This window comes from Tamandua tetradactyla, chromosome 1 (assembly GCF_023851605.1).
Source record: "Tamandua tetradactyla isolate mTamTet1 chromosome 1, mTamTet1.pri, whole genome shotgun sequence".
Lineage (NCBI taxonomy): Eukaryota > Metazoa > Chordata > Mammalia > Pilosa > Myrmecophagidae > Tamandua > Tamandua tetradactyla.
Window position 1 is genome coordinate 99124816 of NC_135327.1, and position 19049 is coordinate 99143864.

The following is a 19049-nucleotide window of genomic DNA, read 5'->3' on the forward strand; positions in this document are numbered from 1 at the left end:
TACTTGTAGCTATACTCCAAATAAGGTGAATGAAAAGCTAAAAGAATGGAAATAGAATGCAAGATATAGATGTAGAAGGAACTTAGGTTCAGGATCATGGGGAGAGAGCATACAATGAGAAAAATGGCAAAAAGCTTATAAGGATTAATTGCAGGGATAAGAAAATGGGAAAAAGATGACATAGAATGAATGAAATAATGGATAAAATAAGATAAAGAATGTACAAGGGGTGAGAAAATTAAGAAATGAGATGGGAAATAGAGTAGTGAATGAGAGAAAAGATTACACAGTAAATTAGAGATGTTCATTTCATGGGCAAGGAAATAAGGAAATGGACAGGAATATTTTTAAAGTTAATCATGGGAATCAAAGGTGTGGGGAAAGGGTAAGGAATGAATAAGTGATAAATAAGTGAGCACAAAGAATGGATGAGGGACTGAGAAAAAGTTAAAAAAAAAAAAAAACTGGCCCCAAATAATTAGATAAATGAGACCATGAAAATGGAGACAGAGGGGGAAAAAAGGAGGCAGTCCCAAAGATGGAAATACATTTAAATTAGGAAATGAAGGAACACCAATGGGAAATAAGCAGAATGGTATAAAAAGATCTGGTGTGGAGAAATGAAAAGCCAGAACAAATATCTCTTTCTAAACTTTAATTAAAATCTTATATAAAGTTCTGATGTTTCTGAGTTGCCTGCTCATTGTCCCTCCAGCCAGATGGCTGGATAACCCTGGGTAAGAGAAGGCGAGTCATAATTGTGCAGGAGCGAGGGACAGCAGCAAGGGAAGGAAAGTAGCTGCCCTGCAGAGATGCAGAGATGCACAGATCATCTCCACTCGAAGGTCCTCCAGTCAAGATTTTTTTTAAAGCCCCAAGCTTCTACTTGGCTTGTTTTCCCTTGATGAACTACTTTAAAATCAATTTGTTTTATTCCTTAATCTTATTGTGAAAGGAATTGAACAACAGGATGAGTCTTCCTCTTATAGCTAGATCAGAAAATAGAATAATAATTGTACTCTGGTAGATTCCTAAATGCCTCCCCTAATCTTTTCAGTTAGGCAGACGGGACTTCAGAGGACAACTACATTTCCCAGCCTCCCTTGCCACTCAGGTGTGGTCATGTGACAATTTGGACCAATAGACGGTGAGCAGAAATCGCCCTCTGGGATTTGCCCTTAAAGGACTGGCTGTGGGGCGGGTCATGGTGCCTGCCCACGTTAAAATAAACAAACGAACAAACAAATAAATAAAAGAACTGGCTGGGTGGGAGATGCTGAAGAAGGAGCAGAGCAGCAGCCGCCTCAACCCAGCAATGGAAGCCACGGTGGAGGGTGGCAGGCAGAGCCTAGCCCAGGAGAATGAACAGCCCACCACATCGGCACCAGGTGTGTCTGGATCTTGAGGTGAGAGAGAGATTCTCTGTTTGGACTGTATTTTGAAATTTTGTTGTTGTAATGGCCTACTCAGTACTCTAATACATACATAAGCTGATTCTGGAATTTAAAGATACCACTGACTGCTTATTAACCTAGCTCATATAGTGCTGTATTATTCCCAAGGAAGGCTTGGGTTTGCACTGTTTCATTCATATTCTTGTGGGATTTTTCTCATGGGCATTAACACATGTGTAAGTTTTTAAGTAATTCTGTCACTTTCTGTATTTTAGGAAGACTGTCCCAGATTAAGGGTGAGGCCCATGTCTCCCAAACAGCACACCTTACCATCATCCTCTAATACTTGAGGGAATTTATCATAAATTGTGAAGTGACATCCGAGGGGTGCATGGTGGAGTAGTTAAGAGCAGGGAGCAAACTGGGAGGGTTCTTAGCTTCATCACTTACTAACTTTTGTCACTTCAGGAAAGTCACTTATTTCCTTGTGCCTTGGTTTCATTCTGTAAACTGGGGATAAGTACAGTGCCTAACTCAGAGTTGTGGTGGGGAGACTCTCAAGTAACATATGTAAAGCACTTAGAACAGTAGCTGGTAGATAATAAGCATAAAAGACGTGCTTGCTATTATTGTTTTGGTTGTTCCTGTTAGCATTTTGCAATGTCTTCATCTGTCTGTAAGGCAGGCTGGGCCAGTAATATCCCCATTTGATCGATAAAGAAATAACTTGAGAAAACCCACACACATTGGCTTCTTAGTAGAGGTTCTAAGGTTTGTTGTTTCCACAGATGTATAATCTCATTAAAATTTTATTTTTCCCCCTAAATTTTATCTTAAAGGGTGTCTTTGAATCACCAAGAGAGAAAACTTTACTGTAACCCCAAAAATGCCAACTATAAGCCTCATTATCAATAAGTAATTACTAAGAGCCTGGAATAGAAGTTTTATTAAGTTATCCCAAATAAAGAGGGAGAGAGTTACTGTAGGGAAATGGAATTTCAAAACAAGATTGATATAATTCTCTTGCCTTAGGAAGAGGGAAAATGAGATATTTTGTATGTTTAGTTTTAGACATCTAGTCTTTAGTCAGATTTGACTATAAGTGATACTTTAAGATAATCCTTTATTTGTCAACACGTTAGCTATAATAATATTTAGTTTGGATCAATGCTAAATGCTGTTTTCCCAAGTAAGATTAAGCCATTTAGCCAATTGGAGATGAATCCTTGTTTATGACTAGTGGACCCTGCCATAAATATATCTACCGCAATAAATCTATCTCCTGCTTCTAATGTGGTAAACTTGGGGGGTCAGGCCAAGCAGGTAGTATGCCTTCACTTTAGATATTGATAACGGAAAAAAACTGGTTATTCAAAGCTGGGGCCCTGGTCACAACTTTGGGCTATGGTGGTTGTTGTTCCACAAGAAATCCTATCTTGGGACTAACTCTTCTCATCTGGCCTTCCCTAAGGCAGGAGTTCTTAGTGAAGAGAGAGCAGCACACTGCAGCCAGGAGGAGCCTTGACCACTGACAGTGTCCATTGTCTGCTATCTCCAAGATCCCTCTTAGGAAGTTAATGCATTGAAAAGATCTTAGCCTGGAACAGAGTGATGGGAAGATAGCATCACCGTATCCCTCCAGGCAGCCAGTGCTCTGCGCTACTCTAGAGGGTACCTTTTATAAACATTGCAAAATGAATGGGGTCCCTCAGAAGATGAGCAAGATGGTTGCCCTGTTGGGTACCCTTTCCTTAGCTGTCCACTTAACATCAAGTACAATGGCTTCTGCTTTCAGAGATAGGGTAATAAGGGTGTTTGAAGCTAAGCTGGGTAGTGGGCAGAGGAAACACTACAAACTCAGGATTGATCTAGGAAGTTAAGCCATAGAAATACACTCTTTGGGAGATTTTATACTGGGAAAAGTGCAGAAATGTAAATATTTCATCTATAAAAATGTGAGAACCATAATCTAAAGGATTCAGGAATGGACAGGACTTCTTGGTTAGATCACCTTTTATAATATTAGCAGTCTGGAGAGGTCAAAGAAATCTAACAGAGTTTGAGACAGATTACTGCAGCACTCTATACCTCCCTGACTTGTTTTTTAATCCCTCTACCATTCTTTTTCTAACACATTAGCTTTCCCTGCTTATTCAAGGTTTCTGCTCTACCATAATTTGAACTTGCCCCAGCCTCAATCTTATCCCTATTATGGCACCAGTGCCTGGAGAAGAGTTTGACCAATCCATATTGGGTGTGATGTCTGACCACAGGGCCGGGTCACATAATACATGATTTCCGAGATCCAACCTATCAGTGGAGACTTTGAATGGGATTAGTTCCAAGGAAAGAGAGCTTTAAGCAAATGACCACCCAAAAATCTTTCTTCTAAAGCTGAAATGGCAAAGGAAACTTGTTTTTGTGATTAGACAAGAAACCAAGTTGACCTGCTCATGGGAACACTTTATGGGTTGGATATGGAGCCTCTAAGAGACGATGACAATGCTCAGAAAGAGAACATGGAGAATACAATACTTACATGATGAAAGGGAGAAAAAGGTCCCCTTGAAGAGACCAAAGTTTATGTTGTCAAATGTTCCAAAGAGGTCAAAAAGAAAGGACTTCTAGTCTGACAATTAGAAGGTGTCATGGTTAGGGACAGGTGTCAACTTGGCCAAGTTGTGGTACCTGTTCATCTGATTGGGCAAGTGCTGGCCTGTCTGTTGCAATGAGGACATTTCATAGGATTAGGTCATGATCACGTCAGCTACATCCACAGCTGATTCCATTTGTAATCAGCCAAAGGGGAGTGTCTTCTGCAATTAGTGAAGCTAAATCCAATCATGGGAAGCCTTTTAAGGAGGACTCAGAGGAGACAGGTTGCATTCCTGCTTTGGCTGGTGAGCCTCTCCTGTGGAGTTCATCCAGGCCATCCATTGGAGTCGTCGGCTTCGCAGCCTGCCCTGTGGATTTTGGACTCTGCATTCCTACGGTCACGTGAGACACTTTCATAAATTTTATATTTGCAAGTGTTCCCTGTTGATTCTGTTTCTCTAGAGAACCCTAACTAATACATCTTGGTACCAGGAGTGGGGTGGTTCTTAAGGAACAGAATCTTAAAAATGGGTTTTTATGAATGGTTTTCTACTCTGACTGGGCTCAGAGACACTAAGGACTCTGATTCCCGTAATCAGAATGACACTCCCAATCCATGGACTGAGTTGGCAAAGGAGATAGTCAAAATATCATCATTCGATTCTCCTAATGCTTCGCTTGTACGAAGCCAGACTCTGGGGGATAATGTTTTTGACACCTTTACAGAGTTTTGTAGAAATAAGAGTTATAGAGATGTTGGTTGGTTGTTGTTAGATACACTGTCTGCATTAAAGGGTGAAAGGGATGGGCTTAAGGCTTCAAACAAGAAGCTTAAGTGCTGTCTGAAAGATGTAGAGGTTTCTATGAGTATCCTGAAGGAAAATTTTATTTCCTGTAGCCGTAGACTTGAGATCTCTGAAAATCAGACTCAGAATCTTATTGTTAGAGTAGCAACTTTCCAACGTAAACTGAAATCTCAGTCTTGCATGGTGTCTGCCGTTAAAGTGAGGGCATTGATTGGAAAGGAGTGGGACCCTGAAAAATGGGATGGTGACATATGGATTGATAATGATGTTGGGGGTGAGGTTGAAACCCTAGACCATGCTGAGCCTTCTTTAGATAACCCTGTAATAGTCTGCCCTGAGGACATAGCCGCCCTACCTCCAGCCTGCCTTGAGGAATTGGCCACCCAACCTCCTCCTGAAGGGATTAGCCCTAGAGTTATTAATCCTGTTTCACCAGATGAAACTCCAAATGAAAGCCCTGAAGCAAATGGCTTGGAAGATATTTCTAATTCTTTTCATGACCCACCCCCACCACCCCTCATTTCTTCTAGACCTGTAACTAGACTAAAGTCCCAACAGGCCCCTAAAGGTGAGGTACAAAGTATCACACATGAGGAGGTACGTTATACCCCAAAAGAACTGTGTGAGTTTTCCAATTTATATAGACAGAAATCAGGGGAATATGTGTGGCAATGGATTTTAAGAGTGTGGGATAATGGTGGGAGGAATATAAGGCTGGATCAGGCTGAATTTATTGATATGGGCCCACTAAGCAGAGATTCTGCATTCAATGTTATAGCTAGAGCAGTTAGAAAAGGTGTTAACAGCTTGTTTGGGTGGTTGGTTGAAACATGGATCAAAAGGTGGCCAACATTACCTGAGGTTGAAATGCCAGAACTGCCCTGGTATAATGTAGATGAGGGGATCCAGAGGCTTAGAGAGATTGGGATGTTAGAGTGGATTTATCATGCAAAGCCTGCTCTTACACTCCAGGAATGTCCAGAGGATGCACCTTTTACCAGAACAGTGAGAAATAAATTTGTGAGACTAGCACCATCATCCCTCAAGAGCTCTGTGGTTGCACCTCTCTGTAGGTCAGATATTACTGTAGAAACTGCTGTCACTGAGCTGGAATCCTTAAACACAATGGGGATGACAGGATCCCGAGTTGGCAGAAGCCAGGTGGCAGTACTTAATCACCAAAGACAGGGTAGACGTGGGTATTATAATAGACAACAAACTCAAAGGAGGCATCAAAATTATATGACACGCAGAGATTTGTGGCATTGGCTAGTAAATCATGGGGTGCCTAGAAATACAATAGAAGGGCAGTCTACAAAATTCTTGTTGGAGCTGTATAAACAAAAGAGTTCTAGGTCAAGGGAACAGAAGTCTAACCTGAATTACAAAAACACAGAGTCACGGCCCCTTAACCAATTTCCAGACTTGAAACGGTTTACAGACCCTGAGCCCCTTGAATGAAGGGGAGGCCAGGTCCCTATGGGGGAGAAACCTGTTACACTGCCACAAATTTATACTGTTAACATTCCTCTAAGTCTTCCCCAAGGAGACCGACGGCCTTTTACCAGGGTAACTGTGCATTGGGGAAAAGGAAATGATCAGATATTTCGGGGATTATTAGACACTGGTTCAGAAGTGACATTAATTCCAGGGGACCCAAAACGTCACTCTGGAACACCAGTCAGAGTGGGGGCTTATGGAGGCCAGGTGATCAATGGAGTTTTAGCTCAGGTCCGTCTCACAGTGGGTCCAGTGGGCCCCCGGACCCATCCTGTAGTTATTTCCCCAGTTCCAGAATGTATAATTGGCATAGACATACTGAGCAACTGGCAGAATCCCCACGTTGGTTCTCTAACTCGTGCAGTGAGGGCTATTATGGTGGGTAAGGCCAAGTGGAAGCCACTAGAACTGCCCCTACCAAGCAAAATAGTAAATCAAAAGCAATACCGTATTCCTGGAGGGATTGCAGAGATTACTGCCACTCTTAAGGACTTGAAAGATGCAGGGGTGGTGATTCCCACCACATCCCCATTCAACTCTCCTATTTGGCCTGTACAGAAAACAGATGGGTCTTGGAGGATGATAGTGGATTATCGCAAGCTCAACCAGGTGGTTAACTCCAATTGCATCTGCTGTTCCACACTTGGTATCATTGCTTGAGCAAATCAATACATCCCCTGGTACCTGGTATGCAGCTATTGATCTGGCAAATGCTTTTTTCTCAATAGCTATTAGTAAGGACCACCAGAAGCAGTTTGCTTTCAGCTGGCAAGGTCAGCAATATACTTTCACTGTCCTACCTCAGGGGTATATCAACTCTCCAGCCCTATGTCACAATCTTGTTCGCAGAGACCTTGATCGTTTCTCCCTCCCACAAGACATCACACTGGTCCATTATATTGATGATATCATGTTGATTGGACCTAGTGAGCAAGAAGTAGCAACTACTCTAGATTTACTGGTAAGGCATTTGCGTGTCAGAGGATGGGAGATAAATCCAACAAAAATACAGGGGCCTTCCACCTCAGTAAAATTTTTAGGTGTCCAGTGGTGTGGGGCATGTCGAGATATCCCTTCTAAGGTGAAGGATAAATTGCTGCATCTGGCCCCTCCCACATCCAAAAAAGAGGCACAACGCCTAGTTGGCCTTTTTGGATTTTGGCGACAACATATTCCTCATTTGGGTGTGCTACTCCGGCCCATTTATCGAGTGACCAGAAAAGCTGCTAATTTTGAGTGGGGACCTGAACAAGAGGAGGCTCTGAGACAGGTCCAGGCTGCTGTGCAAGCTGCTCTGCCACTTGGGCCATATGATCCAGCAGATCCAATGGTGCTGGAAGTGTCAGTGGCAAATAGAGATGCTGTCTGGAGCCTTTGGCAGGCCCCTATAGGAGAATCACAACGCAGACCCTTAGGATTTTGGAGCAAAGCCTTACCATCTGCTGCAGATAACTACTCTCCTTTTGAGAAACAGCTTTTGGCCTGCTACTGGGCCTTAGTAGAGACTGAACGCTTAACCATGGGCCACCAAGTTACCATGAGACCTGAGTTGCCTATCATGAGTTGGGTGTTGTCTGACCCACCAAGCCATAAAGTTGGATGTGCACAGCAGCACTCTATTGTAAAGTGGAAATGGTATATACGAGATAGAGCCAGAGCAGGTCCTGAAGGCACAAGTAAGTTACATGAAGAAGTGGCACAAATGCCCATGGTTTCCACTCCTGCTGCCACATTACCTTCTCTTTCCCAGACCAGAGCTATGGCCTCTTGGGGTGTTCCTTACAGTGAATTGACTGAGGAAGAGAAAACTCGGGCCTGGTTTACAGATGGTTCAGCACGATATGCAGGTACCACCCGAAAGTGGACAGCTGCAGCATTACAACCACTTTCTGGGGTGTCCTTGAAGGACAGTGGTGAGGGGAAATCCTCCCTGTGGGCAGAACTTCGAGCAGTGCACCTGGTTGTTCATTTTGCTTGGAAGGAAAACTGGCCAGAGGTGCGTTTGTATACTGACTCATTGGCTGTTGCTAATGGTTTGGCTGGATGGTCAGGGAGTTGGAAAGACCATAATTGGAAAATTGGTGACAAAGAGGTCTGGGGAAGAAGTATGTGGATAGACCTTTCTGAGTGGGCTAAAAACATGAAGATATTTGTGTCCCATGTGAATGCACACCAGAGGGTGACTTCAGCAGAGGAAGATTTTAATAATCAAGTGGATAAGATGACCTGTTCTGTGGATACCAGTCAGCCTCTTTCCCCAGCACTCCTGTTATTGCCCAATGGGCTCATGAACAAAGTGGTCATGGTGGTAGGGATGGAGGTTATGCATGGGCTCAGCAACATGGGCTTCCACTCACCAAGGCTGACTTGGCTACAGCCACTGCTGAGTGCCCAATCTGCCAGCAGCAGAGACCCACACTCAGCCCCCGATATGGCACCATTCCCCGAGGTGACCAGCCAGCTACATGGTGGCAGGTTGATTACATTGGACCACTCCCTTCATGGAAGGGGCAGCGATTTGTTCTAACTGGAATAGACACATACTCTGGATATGGGTTTGCTTTCCCTGCACGCAATGCTTCTGCCAATACTACTATCCGTGGGCTTACAGAATGCCTTATCCATCGTCATGGTATTCTACATAGCATTGCTTCGGATCAAGGAACACACTTCACAGCAAATGAAGTGCGGGAATGGGCACATGCTCATGGAATTCTCTGGTCTTACCATGTTCCCCATCATCCAGAAGCAGCTAGATTGATAGAACGGTGGAATGGCCTTTTGAAAACTCAATTACGGTGCCAACTAGGTGGCAAAAACTTGAAAGGCTGGGGTAATGTTCTCCAGGAAGCTGTGTATGCTCTGAATCAGCGTCCGCTGTATGGTTTTGTTTCTCCCATAGCCAGGATCCATGGGTCCAGGAACCAAGGGGTGGAAATGGGTGTGGTGCCACTCACTATTACTCCTAGTGATCCACTAGGAAAATTTTTGCTTCCTGTCCCTGCTACCCTGAGTTCTGCTGGTCTACAGGTTTTAGTTCCAAAACAGGGTGTGCTTTCTCCAGGAGAAACAACAGTGATCCCACTGAACTGGAAGTTAAGATTGCCACCTGGTTGCTTTGGGCTACTTATGCCTCTGGATCAACACACCAAGAAGGGGATTACATTATTGTCTGGGGTAATTGACCCTGACTATCAGAAGGAAGTAGGACTGCAACTACATAATGGAGGTAAAGAAGAGTTTTCTTGGAATATAGGAGATCCCCTGGGACGTCTATTAGTACTGCCATGCCCTGTGATTAAAATCAATGGAAAACTGCAACAACACAATCCAGGCAGGACCACTAATGGCTCTGAGACTTCAGGAATGAAGGTTTGGGTCACCCCACCAGGCAAAGAACCACGGCCAGCTGAAGTGCTTGCTGAGGGGAAAGGGAACATGGAATGGGTAGTGGAAGAAGGTAGTGATAAATATGAACTTCGACCACGTGATCAGTTACAGAAACGAGGACTGTAATGCTGTTTTGTCTGTGTTATACTATTTAAGTTGTAAGATATCAAGTTTAAGAATGAATGTTGCCCAAGGATTTGCACCCTATTCTGGAGAGATTTAATGTGTTTCCAGTTATATGCAGGACAGTTGAGTATTGTCAGGTAAAAGAAAAAATGTGTGCTTATTTGTTTTCATTTGGAAATTAAGTATGGTCTAAGGTGATATATATATATATATATATGCCAAGTTGACAAGGGGTGGACTGTCATGGTTAGGGACAGGTGTCAACTTGGCCAAGTTGTGGTGCCTGTTCATCTGATTGGGCAAGTGCTGGCCTGTCTGTTGCAATGAGGACATTTCATAGGATTAGGTCATGATCACGTCAGCTACATCCACAGCTGATTCCATTTGTAATCAGCCAAAGGGGAGTGTCTTCTGCAATTAGTGAAGCTAAATCCAATCATGGGAAGCCTTTTAAGGAGGACTCAGAGGAGACAGGTTGCATTCCTGCTTTGGCTGGTGAGCCTCTCCTGTGGAGTTCATCCAGGCCATCCATTGGAGTCGTCGGCTTCGCAGCCTGCCCTGTGGATTTTGGACTCTGCATTCCTATGGTCACGTGAGACACTTTCATAAATTTTATATTTGCAAGTGTTCCCTGCTGATTCTGTTTCTCTAGAGAACCCTAACTAATACAGAAGGTCTGGTAAATTTAATGGGTGCAATTTAGGAGAAAAAAGGCCTAATACAGACAGCAGCGGTTGATCAGAACATTATGTAAGGCGAGGAAGTAGAGCAGAAATACTCTTTCTGCTTACCTTGGAAGGAAAAAAGAATCATAGGGTAGTAAGTAGTAGGAAAGTAGTGCAGGGAGAATGTTATTAAAATTGTATATTTAGAATAGAATCTTGAGCATGTTTTATAGGTTGAGGAGGAAATCAGTAGAAAAGAATTGCTTGAAGATGAAAGGGAGAGATTAATTGATGGCGATATTACCATAGACAGTTTTGGGATTGATTTTTAAACAGGAAGAGGGTTATATCTTTTTTTTAATTGCCTGACAAGTCTTACAGAATTAATTGAAGTCAAACTAATGTGGAAAGGTGCTGAAGAAGTCGCAAATATTGCAGTTACATTGTTTTAAAATATTATTTTAAATCAGAGAAATACAAGCACATAATTGGAGGAAAAAAGAATATAGATGGGCTTTATAAGAAAGTCAGTAGTCCCCTGCTCCAGCTTTCAAAGCTCTCACACAACATGCAAAGGTGGTCACTTTTAGCAATTTTAATTTTTCTTGTTTTTTGAATTCTTTTGTATTTACTGACATCTTTCTCAATTGTAGCCTCTATCAGTGTCTTAATTTGTGAAATATCGATACTATTTAGTGACTTTCTGCTGTGACAGATGAGGATTTAGATGACTTGAATCATCTTCAACTCTTATAGACCTTCCCCATAAAATTTTCATGATTTTTATTTCCTACATTGGTTAACTTTATACATTTAATAATATTCTCAAAAACTTGTTTTGTTTCTTCATTCATTCACTATTCCACAATATCTGTTATCTAATATGTCCCATGTACTCTTGTTGGGGCTAGGAATATAGCAGTGCACAAGCTGCTCTTGTGGAGCTTATACTGGAGTTGTGGGAGACAGACAATAAATGTACAGATGAATTCTAGACAATATCTCTTGACTCTCTATTTTGTATGATAAGGATATTAGCACATCTCCCGTTTTCCTCAACTCTTCTACCCTACTTTCCCATTTCTCAACTTTATCATTTGTACTTTAATTTTACACTGGCAGAAAATTATGCTCTGAAAACATAATGATTTTTGTAGTTGATACAAAAGATGAACATCAATATGCAGTGTTTTCATTGTTGTGCTTATGTAAACATTGTTCACAGCACAAAAGGTAGTGCATGGCGATTATTTCCTGTCTCTAGAGGCAATATTTCATAGCGCTCAGGTGCTAGAGCTGGGTTGCGCCAGTTTGATTGTGGCTCTGCTGATCTTCGGTGAGATTTTTATGTTTGCTGTACCTTAGTCCCATCATCTATAAAATGGAAATTATAATAGTACCTATCATGAATTGCTACAAGGATTAGCAAATTAGTAAACATAAAGTGCTTAGGATAGTGCCTGGTCTATAGTTAGCGCCCCATAAACTTACCTATTATTAATGTATTGTTTGTTTTTACTTTTTCTGGTCTGTCTTATTCTTTGCCACCCCTTCTTTGTTTTTTAGGGGTGTCTTTATCATCTTATTAAGTAATTTCACATTGCTAAGGATAGTATAAAATACCTTGGATGCTCATTTCCCCTAAATTACCTCTTTCTTGGAGTTCATCCTTCTGACACAAATTGGTCCGCTGGTTCTTCAGGTCTGCTACACAGTTGTCTTTTTGGGATCCCCCTTCATTGGATCCCCTGGGTTGGATCCACTCTTGTCTGAATCTCCTATGAGCTAGGCCAGATCCCAAAGACCAGTCCAGGCTCAAAGAATGGAACGATGACCACCTGGAATTGGGCAACACTACTTTGACTTCTTCAGTTTAGTATCCTTTCAAAGGATGCCCACAAGATTAAGGATATATGATGGTGTAAGTGAGCTCAACCTTTCCCCCACCCAGTTTCTGTTGTTTCTCATGAAAGTTCAAAGTTCAGTGGTCCCAGCACCTAGGGTTATAAGGAATCTGCCTGGTCAGGGAGCCCTAGAACTGTTATTCTGTCTTTTAGTTCTTTGGAGGAGAGATTAGGGAATGCTAAACCTTGTCATCTGGACTTAATGTTTGGTTTTAGGATCAAAATATCTTGCTGCATCATAATTACAGATCTTCACACTTGTGTTTGTTTCTTGCTGTACCATTTAGCCTACTACAGGTTTTTAGTATAGCCTCCTTCTAGGTATCTCCTTTTAATTTTTGTTCTGGAGCACAGCACCAAGTAATTTCCTAACATAAGTAATGTGGGATATAAATTTACAAACCATTGTGCCTAAAAATGTCTTTAGTCTAGCCTCCCATTTGGTTGACAGTTTGGGAATATAATTACAGATGAGAATTATTTCTTGTAAGACATTTTGAGGCATTCGTTGTCTTCTGACTTGAGAAATTCTAGGACCTGTATGATTCTCATTTCTTTGTACATGGTCTATGGAAGCTTCTCTCTGGGAAGCTTTTCGGATCTTCTCTTTAATTTAATAGTTGGAGATTTCACAATTACTGTAAATATTTTTATTTTATTGGGTTGGACATGTGGTAGATCCTCTGAATGTGAACAACTTTATCCTTCAGACCTGGGAAATTCTCTTCCATCTCTCATTTGATGATTTCCTCCAGGTTTTTTCTCTTCCCTTTTTGGTTTCCTAGATTTTTTTCTACTTTCTTGTATTTTCCAACTCTTTATGTTTTATACTTCTTTCTGGGAGATAATCTAATTATATTTTTGAGCCCTTTTACTGAACTCTATTTCAGCAATTATACTTTTTTTTTTTTTTTTTTTTTTACATCTAAAAGCTGTTTATTTCTCTCCCTTCCTCAGAGCATTCTGTTTTGTTTTATTGACGCAATATCTTTTCAGGTATCTCTGAGGATGATAAGTTGGTTTCTTTTAAATTCTCTTTTGTTTCTTGTATAATTGATCCTTTTGGTATTACTTTTCTCCTTTGTTTTTCTTGGTTTCTTTCTTTTGTGTGAAGCCATCCTTAGATGCTTCACAATTCTTGGTTATTCTTTCACTGTTAAGGGTGAGGCCTTAGAATACTGATTAAGACCTTGAAATATAAATCAGATTATTGTTAGGTAGGCTCTGCCTGAGGGTGATCAGGCATGGAGTTGGCACTTATGCTGGGGATTCAGAAATGCCAGAATTCAGAAGGCTTTGCCCTGTAACCATTATTTCTATGGGGAACAATCCTCCAATTAGCCTGAGGTGAAGATTTTGTAAAAAGCTCTGTAGTCCTGAATTCAAATTAGAAGTATTAGCATGAATTTTTCTATCTTATATCTAATTCCTTTTAAAATCCAGGGTTTCAAGAACAGAGAGGATATTAGAACCTGAATTCACTTTTATGCTCTGCAGTTCAGTTTCCACATGACAGCTAGAGTGTTTTTTTTTAAAAAACTAATTTTAGTACAGTTTAAGATTTTCAGAAAAATTGTAAAGATGGTTCAAAGAATTCCTATATGCTCCTGTACCAAGCCTCCCTTATCATTAACATCTTACATTAGTATAGTACATTTGTCACAATTAATGAACCAATATTAGTACATTATTACCTCAAGTCCATACTTTATCCAAATCTTCTCAGTTTCTCTCTAAGGTCCTTTTTCTGCCCCAGGATCCCACAATACATTTAACCACCATGTCTTAAGCTCCTCTTGACTGTGCTAGGTTCTCAGACTTTCCTTGTTTTGATGAGCTTGGAGTACTGGTCAGGGATTTTATACGATGTCCTCAATAGATATTTGTCTGATGCTTTTCTCATGATTAGACAGGGTTATAGGTTTTTGCATAGAGGTAAAGGGCCCTTTTCATCACATCATATGAAGAGAACATACTGTCATCCTGACTCCTTTCCACCAACTTCTCAGCCCCAAGAAGTGACCAACTCTACCAGAAGTAACTGATCCTATGTGCAGAACTTAGGGAGCCTTTGTGTCTAGAAATCTTATCACCTTGAAATCCTAAAATTTTCCATTGTCCCTTGAAGGGGGAATTCTTTTATTGTTATTTATTGTTTTATTTATTTTATTTTATTTATTTGTTATATTATTGCTATCATATTGTTTGTTTTGTTGTTGTTGCATTCAGTCCTGCAGAGTATAATCCAGCAACCACACTTTGCATCACTTGGGGATTGGTAGAAATGCAGGCCCCACTTACTAATCAGAATCTGCATTTTACCAAGATCCCCATGTAAGCCATATGCATATTAAAGTTTGAGAAGCTCTGCTTTACACCATCGCACCTTCCCCATATTGAGTAATTGGCACCACGGAACCAAAGGTCTCGCTTGCCTTTCTGTGTATGGCCTCATTGCTTATCCCTGGCATCTGGCACTGCTTCTTTAGCTTTAGGGCTTTTCTTTCCTCATTAAACAGGGTGTGAATTCTTCATCTGGTCCTGCCACCGAGGTGAGCAGGGACAGATGTGAGAGAGCACCAGAGGGGTATCTCAGAGCTCATTTCCTTGTGAAACAGAGAAAACATCTCAGGAAAAAAAAGTATTATATTAGAAAACTACAATCTTGCTGGAATCCAAAAGAAAAGTTGTACTACCAGAACTCAGAACCCAGGGCTGTCTCAGAGCCCCAGAGCAGCAGCAGTGCACAGGGTATTTACATCATTGCTGCATCGTCAGTGCACTTCAGCTACCATCAGCCTCAGCCTCTGTGTCTCTCAGAGTAGATAGAATGAGAGAGAGAATTTGAGGACCTGTCCAGCCTAGGGGAGTTTTGCAGTAGTACATCAGGAGTGTGCTCTGGATTGTTCAGCCAGCTGTAGTGCAGGGTGACTTTACCAGGTACAAATTCTGCAGCTGAATTTCCCTAGATGAGAAACATGGTGATCAGCATCACTTAGATAGTAGTTTAAACTACAGTGAGGGATGGTCAGGGTAACCCTTTTTTCTCCTTGTCAGCTGCTCCTTAGTGTATATTCTTAGACTTCTCAGCTCACTGTAATGTGATGGCTAGCTCAGTGTGGATTCAGATGTGTTGATGGTTGTCTTTGTGAGTTTATAAAACAGATTTTTTTTTAACTTTACTGATATTTATTTTTTATTTTTTAGGGGAGGTGCATAGTCCAGGAAACGAACTATTTATATATTTTATCATCACAGTCGACTTCCTTTTTCTTTTTTGTGAAAAGTAACATATATACAAAAAAGCAATACATTTTAGAGCACGTCACAACACTTAGTTGTAGAACAGATTTCAGAGTTTGGTATGGGTTACAATATCAAACAGATTTTATCTTCAGTAGTACCGGATATATCATTTTTTGAGATGGTATCCAGCTAAAAATATCATATATAAGCCAAGTCATCCATAAAGGATTCATATGAAATATTCAAACATTTAAATTTAGTTCAGTTCAACCTTACATCAGAAGATGTTGATATTCCTGTTCAAAAGTTGTAAATGAGTACAGTTCTGGATCATTCCATTTCAGTAGGAATTTTATTTAAATTTTTTGGTTTAGTGAAGAAAAACTTATACATGGGTTTGGTTCAAGGTACAGCAAATAACTGGTTCATTTTTGTTTTTGTACACAGGCCATTGTGGATATAGTAACACAAACAAGCCTTAATTATAAGTTTGTAAAAGGAAGGGGAGAAAGTTTCAAACCCTTCTCGTTCTCCTTGTTGCCAGATTGGTTTATAGCTAAATCATGTTAATTAATGGTTTTTTGTGATATTTCAAAACTCTTTCTAGAAATGGAGATTCTAGAAAGTCCATTACAGTGTGCTCGTCCATGGGATGTTCTTTTGTATTATTACCTGCAGTTTCCCATATGGCAATTTATGTTTTTAGCCTTGTATTTAAACATGTCGAAGATCTGATTATTGTCTTCTAACTGTTCAGTGAGTGGATGAACAGAGTGAGCTTTCTCATGTCTGATAGCTGCACTTTGAATATAGACGTCTAAGTGACAACAAAAGGTAGCCCAAGTTTGGCACACAAGTGGCCCTGGAAACTGCAGGTATAAGGTTTAAATTAGCCTGGTAGTCACACCTTAATATAATATTGGATAGGCTCAAGGAGACATGTAGTGAGCTAAGATATGAAACCTTTATCTTGATTGGAAGGATATCACTCTGGCCTGAATGAGTTCCAGTGGAAATGGTGACAATTGTGAATGACAGATCTAAGGTGATCTAGAGCGTCATTAGCAATAGCATGCATTTTCCATATGCTGTTGAGTGAACTGGAAGGTAGGCACATTCAGAAAATGGGGGAGAAAAGACCTAGTGAAACAGGACTCTGCTGACTTAAAATTTGTGAGGAATTTGGACAAAGAGGATTACATTTATCTTTGCTTATTTATGAGTAAAGGGGAGACATTTCAAAGCAAATTCATAGGATACAGAAGATTTTAGGGGACATGTTTAACCTGCCAAAGAAAATAAGCAGACTCGGTTCTTCACATTTAATATTTAAATCTTAAATGCGCCTTCTTTAATTCTTTAATTCTTAAAGCAACTTTGCCAGGAATTTTATATGGGAGAACATTGTTAATGAGGTATAATAATTCTATGTTCAAAAGTAGTAAAATGTTCTAATTTAGATGCAACACTGATTTAATGTAGCCTTTTCCAATTGCTTCATTTATTTAGGCTGTGCTGCATTGCTGTTCCAGAAAGAAATGCTGGAGACAAAGAAGTGAAAAAATATTTCAGAAAGGCACTAATACAGAATATTTGGCCAGCCTGCCCTTCAAGTAAAATGGAACAAATGCACATATGCAGGAAGCTGGGAATGTGTGACTTAGGTGAACTAAGAGCCAGTTTGGACTTAGGTGAACTGATGTCACCTTCCATGGGTGTTTATCATATGGTCTTTCACACTTGGGGAAAGGGACAATGTCTTATCTCTTAAGAATGATCTGGGATGCACAAGTAGTTCAGCGGTAGAAGCTCCCCTTCCATGTGAGAGACATGGGTTTGATTCCCAGACCATGTGCCTCCCCCCTAAAACAAACAAACAAACAAACAAAAAATGATTTTTGAAACAGGGAATTTTTGAAACAGGGAAGTCAAAGATTATACCATGTAACAAGCTGGTTCAGAGGGATGGTAGTGAAGCTGATGGAAGCACCTTTTACTGTCAAGGTCTTTGGACCCTCCTTACTTTCTCTTGTCTGGCCCTCTTCTAGGGAATGCAGTTGTCCTCCTTGGTCCAGGATGGACGAGGCTGTCATAGGCTAGAGCACTGGCTCTATTCTGGCATGAGGGAGATCCCTGCAATCATTTTGCTCATAGCTAAAGAGCCTTGGTGAAAAGATGTCACAATGTGCAATCAGGAGCATAATCCTTGCTCTCCAGAACTGCACTGAGCAGTTAAGCTCTCAACCTAAGTCTTCATGTCTTTGGTGGTTCAGCAACTCTTGCCTGACTAGCAAGATTTCAGCCCAGTCTGCCTTGAGGGAGTCTCTTTAAAATGCTATTTATAGTGCATAATCAACATAATCCTATTTGCAAGTACAGTATCATACAAAATAAGCCATTTGATTTGCAAATTTCCTAATGCCATTAATCTGACAGCTTTTGTGCCAGATCAGACTTCCTGGGAGGGCTGACTTCACTTCTCAAATCTCCAGGCCAATGCCTCTGGGGCTTATTTCACTTGTGATGGTGTGGATGATAGGAGGGGGGTGTTCTGGAAAGGTGGGTGTTCTTCATACCATGTGTCAGACCTTTTGTCCCAGCTTGGTATAGGACGATCAGGCATTGAAAGATAGGATTCGGTCCCCAACTTGGCTGTGAAATACTGAACCAGTTTCTTAACTTCTGAGGGGTTTAGGGTAATTGGATACTATATGATTCTCTCCTCCAGGGAGACAGCTCCCCCCCGCCCCCCACCAAACTCCCAGAATGATTGTCTCTGTAATACCTCAACAGCTTTGTGTATGTGCACGGTCCTACCATATGACCAAAGACAGTATATTGATGTTATCTATTTACAGTCTATGCCCCTCACTAGAGTATAAGCTTACTAAAGGCAGGGACTCAGTACTGTTCATTTTCAACCCCTAGCGCCTAACTAGTAGAGATCAGCACTGTCTGCTGATCTGAACTGAGCTAAGGCCTCTTCAAGCTGTAAAAGCCTACGGTTCAACATTTGGCATAATTCAAGAATTTCAGAGAGAAATCAAGTTGGGAATATATCTAGAGAATATTTACTATTAATTGTGATCCTTTGGTGACCAATAAAATTGAGTATTTATTGACTAATAAAATTCTCACCCTTGACCACACTTTAGAATCTTCTGGGGGACTTAAAAGCGCAACAAAACAATGCTCCTCCCTGTCCCACCCACACAAGGTTCTTACTCAATTGGACATTATTACCACTTCTTTTTGTAACATGTATTAGTTAGGGTTCTCCAGAAAAACAGAATTAACAGGGAACACTCGCAAATATAAAATTTATAAAAGTGTCTCACGTGACCGCGGGAATGCAGATCCAAAATCCTCAGGGCAAGCTGTGAAGCCGACGACTCCGATGGAGGGTCTGGACGAAATCCGCAG